Below are 7,504 nucleotides of genomic sequence, written 5' to 3'. Positions count from 1 at the left end.
AAAGAGTGGGCTCGAGGAGGACACCAAAAAAGGTTACGGAGCATATAAAAAAACGCGGCGACTCCACCACACCATGGACTCGGCAGACAATTGAACTACCGGTATCCGGAGACCGCGAAAAGCAGGAGTTGCAAGTACCCAGATTAGTGAAAAAATGGCTGCGGCTTAGCTCAGCTAACATATGCAAAACAAATGCTTGGCTTAGTCTGATTGAGTCTTGGTTTCACTTGGTTAACCTTTGACTTAGTTGTATTGCCACCCACGTCTCAAAGCCGTTCGGTTCCGTGCAACGCTCACAGAAGGTGGCCGGGCGAACGCGGCGGTCATTCAGGGCGAACGCACCGTTCCTCTTCGCCGGGCGCGAGACGAGTAACGTTGCCCGAGGCGACCCAGCGCCGCATGCTAGTAAGGCTGCGGGAGTGGTCGCTGCCTCGGCCGCAGCGGCGACCGCTGCTCGTTCTGCGCAGAACGACTGAAAAACATGGCCTTGTGCACAGCGCCGACTGCGGGCCCAGCGAATCACTCGATGCGCTTCGGGGGGGTGTGTTGCCGGGGGTGTGTCTCCGGTCAAAAGGTCACCTAGCGCACCCTCCGCAAAATCGCTGGGCGAAAGTAGTAAAGCTTTGCTTTAAAACTAATCGTTAGTACCGCTGGTCGGGACCCGCCAGAAGCACACAGGGTGTGGAACCGAGTGTCACGGGAGGGGCTAGTGCTGCCACCCTGTTATGTCCGCGCGGTCAGTGACAAGCTGACGCACGGGCACACTTTAAAATGCGGTTTATTCACCCAAAGAAGAACACGGCTTTTTGCGACTGCTCTGCAGCAAGGTCCCAAAGCGTCTCCCCGTGCATTGTCCATCGCCCCGCGGTGTCGGAGGCGGTGTCGGCGAGGGAAAGGGCCCCTTCGCGGGGGACACTAATTGGCGCGCTGTCGGGAGGCGCCGACGCAGAACTGCGTTTCCGCTGGGGAGCACGAACACAACACACCCCCAGATAGGTTTTCTCCAACGTTCCTAGATCTAATAACGTTGGTTTTCTCTGTCTCCGACGATCAGAGCCCAGCAAGCAGACCCTCGGGGGGGGGGGGGGGGGGGGGGGGCGGTAACCCCGTTGCAGGGGCTATAAAATGTGTGAGTCGACACTGTTTGATTCCCTCTCTGAGGTGTGAGCTCAGACCTGAAAAGGAGTGAGACATCTCGGATCAGATCAATAACCCGCTGCCCCCATTCCCTTGTCCCTTTCCCTTAACCCAACCAGTTTTGCTACATCCTAGAGGGGAGATCGGGGGGTCTCCTTAGGCCCGTACTCCTGGCTATGGGTCACTGAGCAGTTTTTTCCCCTTTATTTCATCTCCACCCTCGGGTAGTCAAAATTCCACTTGCCATGTGGCTGGTTCATTTATTTTACGATTAGGTTTAAACTGGTTGTACTTCATAAGGTACTAGTCGAGACATTTTATTTGTATTCTTTTGTCTCATTTACTCAATGTCTAGTCACACACAATCAAAATACAAAGAAATGTCCCACTCCACCCTTGAGGCGATACACTGCAGCCATACGATATACTTAGCTCTTCGTTGCCCGAGTGAACTTGGAGCCAATGTAGGAGTTCCTCCTTCACATCAGCGCTTGCATCAAGGAAACGACGTGCGCAAGCTGTGGCAAAGGTACTTAAAAAGAGGACAGGAGTGCGCTTACTACCAAATCATGCAGCGACGGCTTAGTCAAGGACGTACACATATGTGAACCACTCAACGGCCCTGTTAAAAATCCTGTGCAATAAGGTTAATGTTTTTAAAGGGACCCTGCACCACCTTTCAACTCTCTTTTCCCAAATCTTAAGTGCTTGCAGAACGTAGTCAAATAACACGTCCAGTATGTACTTAGATTAGGGGGTTGCAAAGTAGATCAGCCAAAAATTACTGCTCTATGCTCCTCAAAAAACTTATAAACTTGCTCGAAAGTCTTTTCTCTCTTTCCCAGTCTTGGTGCTCTTCGACCGCTGGAATTATGTCATTACAGCGGTGTGGCGGCTATTGGCTGGCTTTTCTTCCGTTGCAGCAATGAACGCATTCGATAGCCACTATAAAAAAAAGCCACAAAAGCAAAGCAGAAACGGAAGGCGTATTATTTCCTGCGATGAGCACATCACGCAATGCCACTCTGTACTGGCGATAACCATAGCTTTCACAATGCTTCCAGATGCAAAGGAAGGAATGAGAGTGTTTACCGGAAGTGTTGCAGAGTCCCTTTAAGCAGCTTCTATGCTTCCCTCTTGCACTTGCACTGTTGGACCAGGTTCAGGCTGTTGCTGAAACTGTCGTAGTAACTTTAAAGAACGACGTCATTTCACCTCTCAGCCAACCGAACTGGGTGACATGCCGTTTTTTTTTTACATCCGTAGATCACAATGGCTTTTGCGTCGGTAGTCTAGCTGAATACAGTCAAACCCGGCTATAACGAACCCGGATAGAGCGAATTATGCTATATATCGAACAAAAATATTTCAGTTACGGAAACACATGGGAAACATATTCCTTATAACGAAGTTCACATCGGATATATCGAACTCTGTGAGCCTAGAATGGCCGCCGAAATGCATGGTCCCGAAGCGGCGATTAAAATGTGGATTGGCCGCGACCACGGAGCAAGAGCCGAGACTGAGACATTGCGTCTCGCACGGAGCGACGTGACGCCCGACACTTTCCGTAACTGTTTCCGACGCGCGGCACTCACGACGGAACCTGCCCAGTCAGCGAGTCCGGACCAAGACTTTGCAACCCCCTAATCTAAGTACATACTGGACGTGTTATTTGACTACGTTCTGCAAGCATTTAAGATTTGGGAAAAGAGAGTTAAAAGGTGGTGCAGGGTCCCTTTAAAAGCATTGGTGAACTGTGGGAAGAGCTCGCCGATGTTCCCGATGATGTCGCGAGTAAAAGCCGTCCGACGCTTGCAATGAAGCGCTTTCGGCAGTCGATGTGCTCCGCCAATGCTTCTTCGATTTTGGAGGACGCGGACTCGAACTTTTGCAAACAATTTTTCGTGTAGAGACTGCTATGCTAGTTGAAGCCGCCAAAACGAAAGTGAAAAAAAAAAAAAAATCATCGCTTTTTTTTTTTAAAGTAAGCAATTGGGGCAGAAAGTAGCTTTATTACTTGCAATAGATGGATTGTTTTGGGTGTGGAAATGGCTACTTTCCTGTGTTCGTTTCTGCATGCGGGGATGGTGGAGTTGGGTAGGGGGCAGGGCTCCCGCGGATTGCGAACTCGTAACTATCAGCTCGTTATAGGCGGGTTCGGCTATATCGAACTATTGGATATATCGAACTAATCGAAGTGCATATTGCAGTTCGCTATAAACGGGTTTGACTGTATAGCCTTAGATACCTGTCACCACCCAAGGGCTTTGGAAGGGGTGGGGGGCTCAGCCCCTTATGGCCTTTGCAAAATTAGATAAGTCATGGCTCCAAAACCAAAAAAGACAACTGGCTGGAGAAGTCCAACGCGTGAAACTCACGAGTGAGTTGTTCGCGGGAGCACACATAAAGTCTACCAATGCTAATCGTTATTTCAATCCCCATTCATGTAACTGTTTTTCTCATAACTCGTTACGGTCACACTACTATTATTAGAGTTCTGCTGCTCCTGTAACAGGGAGTAAATGATGCTGTTTCAGATCTCGCGATGTTGATTATGCAACAACTGAAGGCACTTGCGGGTACATCTTCAGTGCCAAGTGTAGGGTACAATTTCTCCGCCCTAACGAAACAAATACTGATAGCCTTAATTTTTACATTCAGCAGGATTTTTGAAGTGGATAGAATGCTGTTGCTTATAATAAATGTTGACCGATTACACATTCAGCGGGAAAAGCCAAAGATTTTGGCTGTGAATAACCTGTTCATTCAATGCTCAATGCCAAAAGAAAATGCACCCTGGTTCATCACCATCATCATCAGCAGCAGCACTAGCGATTTCGTTGATTGATTGACTGTGGGGGTTTAACGCGCCGACACAACTCAGGCGATGAGGCGCGCCGTAGTGGAGGGCTCCGGATTAATTTTCACCACCTGGGGAAGCACTAGCGATTTCTTGAGCCCCACCTTCAAAACACTTCCAAAGCCTTTGTTACCACCAAATCTTTTGTGCTCCTCCTGGTTTTCGCAGATAATTTCTGGTTCTGGCTTACCATTGCACTGTCTCCTCTGTCACAATTAAGCCAGCAGTGAGAGTTGTTTTATTGAACCGGTTTGTAGTTTTGGCCAGTCTTGGGTAGTAACTAGTTACTAGTAATGTGTTACTGGTAACTAGTTACTTTTTTTATTAACTTTTAACTGTAACTAGTTACTTTTGAGCATCTTGTAAATGTAATACCGTTACTTTTTTAAAGAGTAACTATAACAGGAAATACTGTTAAAGTTAATTTTTTTTTATCGAAAACTATCCATTAGGTACACTGTGCACATTAAAGGCCGATGTACAGATTGCGCTTGCTCCTTTTTCGAAATTTTTTTCTCTTCACCATTCACTTTTCCGTAACACGGCCGCTTTCACAGTTTAGGAGAGAAGGTCGCTACAAGGATGGATTATCTTTCCTGCAGAAGATTGAGGTCGGAGGTCGGTCCTAGAGGGGATGTCTAAAACTAATCCTTCGTCTTGAGCGAGCAAACACAAGAAAAAAAAAGGAAAATAGACCTCTGAAAATAGGGGAACTCTCGCTGCCAACATTGAGGAAGAACTCATCCCAAGTTACAGTGAGTTTTGCAAAAATATTCCCCGACACCAAGGGTGCATAAGCCAAAGAGGTTGATGCAACAAAACGAGGTGCGCAGAACGATTGTTAGTGTTGGGCTCGAGTGCGCCCCTTTTAGGTTCCCTTCGTCAGAGCTTTTACTACATGCACTTTTGACTACCCACACTCCTTCATACGTCAATACCAGGGTGTCAAACCGGAAGCGAACCGAACCGAAAACCCGAACTGAACCGGTATTTTTGCCGGAACTGAACCCGAACCTGAACCGTTAATTTTTGAGCACGCTGAACCCGAACCGGAACTGAACCGAAAAACGAAATAACAGTTACCGGTTCATGCCGAAACGGTTCGACCCGCCGTTGTTGATATCGCACAGTCAATGAAATTCAGGCCTTTTTTTCTTTCACGCACCATCAACTTCGTACCCGCTGGCGCACTTTCCCCTCCAGACAATTGAACACTATCACGCCTCACGCCCTATATAACAACAGAGGAAATGAATGAGCACCAATGTAGCAATGGTCTGTTGCTGCTGGAAGCGCGAGCGTATTGCAAGCTGACCAAACGAAATGCCATTCTCGGCAGCTTGCAGGGGATATAAAACGACTTTGCCCTTCCCTAGCTTCGACTTTATTGGAGCATGCAGGCTGCAGGAGTGCTCCACTGAGCAACACCGAAGGCCCACACCCGATGTGTGCAAACTTTTTGCATTTCATAATTTCTTTAAAAGCTCCGACACCGACACCTGCGAAAAGTGCGACTGCAGGAGCTGCTCAGTGGCTACCACAAGTGGCCTCGATCTCTCATCCCCACAACTGTTTTTCTGAAGTAGGTAAATCGAGAACGTCCGTGTATCGAGATTTTGATCCACATTTAATATCCCCAGTTGGTTAAAATAAGTTTGCCGGCCTGCAACATAAGCTGCGCTTTGGAGCAAAGATATAGCACGGGGCATCAAATGCGCCAGTTTTTTTTTTTAATAAATGTGTTTACAAGGAAAACAACAACAAAAAAGCGAATCACGTTGTTTTAAAACATTATGCAAAAGTAAGTAAAACCGAATACGTAAAAAAAAGCACCAAAACGTGGATATTGCTCTATACTTTTCTTTGCCCTGCTAAATTCACAACCAAACGTGTCATCAATGCGAAGGAACTGAGTTCCGTGGTCAGTTTTCGAGGACAGGACAGTGGATAACTTCCGTTTTTTACAGATACAAATAACAGATTTGTCAGGGAAAACTGTTAAGGTGCGCGCTTAATCCCTTTTCAAAAAACTGCAGCCCTCAACCCTGTCTTGGAAGCAGAAACAGTAATAAAACAGATGATACGTGCAGAAAGGCAGGCTGGTACCTCACACTGCCCCATTCACCCAGCGATCATCTTTTCTTCTTGTTCTGCAGTTTTGCCTCTTTCAGATCTGTTTTTTTTTTTCGAAGGTGCACTTGTACTAAGCCCAACTCGCTACAGTACCTCTACTGCTACTTGTTCCGGAGCGGAGTACTGCTGTGAACGAATTAAAGAGCGTCGACCCAAAAAAGTCCCATCTCATGCTTCGCATGTCAAATTTCCCTTTCATTTTGTAACAGCATAATCTGTTATAAGATTCCGCAATGTAGCGAATGAAACAATGGCCGGGGGTCAGGCGGTACGATGACATACTGATTGTAATGCACACATCCGGTATAGCTATCGCAAAAGGAATTGCAGTGGTCAGAGCAATAATGCAGTGACTGAGCGTTAACTAAAGCTCACTTTTAACAAAAGATTGGCTAACACATTTGATAAGGTGACAGCTAACAAATTATTCAGGGTGACCAAATAATCTAATTCATTGGTAGTATTTATGTCCCTGTTAAAGGATTTTTTAAGTGCGAATGCACTTTATAAGCGACCCTGAATTCCGGCGACCGCCGTCCGTCCACATAGCAACAGCTGCGGGTGCGCGCGCTCCTCGTCTTCCTTGGCAACGGGGGGAGATGGGCGCGCGCTGCCTGGCCGCTGACATGGCACGTACCAACGTGGGGGATTGGTCAGGAATCTCCTCGTGGTGGTGGTGGTGATTTATTAACAAAGGAGGGAAGAAAAAAGGCCTGGGGATATTGTTGAACTCAACGGGAAGTTCACCCTCATACGACCCAGTCCAGGGAAGGGGATTGGGGCTTCAAAGGATAGGAAGAGAGAAGGGGGAAGAGTCGTCGTCTTCCTTGGCAACGGGGGGAGATGGGCGCGCGCTGCCTGGCCGCTGACATGGCACATACCCACGTGGGGGATTGGCCAGGAATCGGGCGTGAGAAGGGCTAATGCACCCGCTTAAAGGAGTACTGACACGAAATTTCAAAGCTGAGATCCGCTCTAGCAATCAAGTACAACGACAACACAAATAGGTGTCTGTGCATGGCACATACCCACGTGGGGGATTGGCCAGGAATCGGGCGTGAGAAGGGCTAATACACCCGCTTAAAGGAGTACTGACACGAAATTTCAAAGCTGAGATCCGCTCTAGCAATCAAGTAAAACGACAACACAAATAGGTGTCTGTGAATAAATGCATCTTTCTTTCTTTGTAGTTGTGTGTGTGTGTGTGATCTCTCTTTCGCGAACATTACCGAACCACGCAAATTCAACTCGTGCATTCGCACTTTCACATTCTTCCCCTCGGGGAAATGCGGGGAAATTTTCTGTTTTGTTCCAAATATAAAAAATGTGCGCCATTGGTATGAAGTGCTGGTATTTGAACGCGCCAGTATG

Source organism: Haemaphysalis longicornis, unplaced genomic scaffold (assembly GCF_048455015.1).
Source record: "Haemaphysalis longicornis isolate Haplotype H1 unplaced genomic scaffold, Haemaphysalis longicornis Haplotype H1 scaffold_3, whole genome shotgun sequence".
Lineage (NCBI taxonomy): Eukaryota > Metazoa > Arthropoda > Arachnida > Ixodida > Ixodidae > Haemaphysalis > Haemaphysalis longicornis.
Note: the sequence above shows the minus strand (reverse complement) of the source record.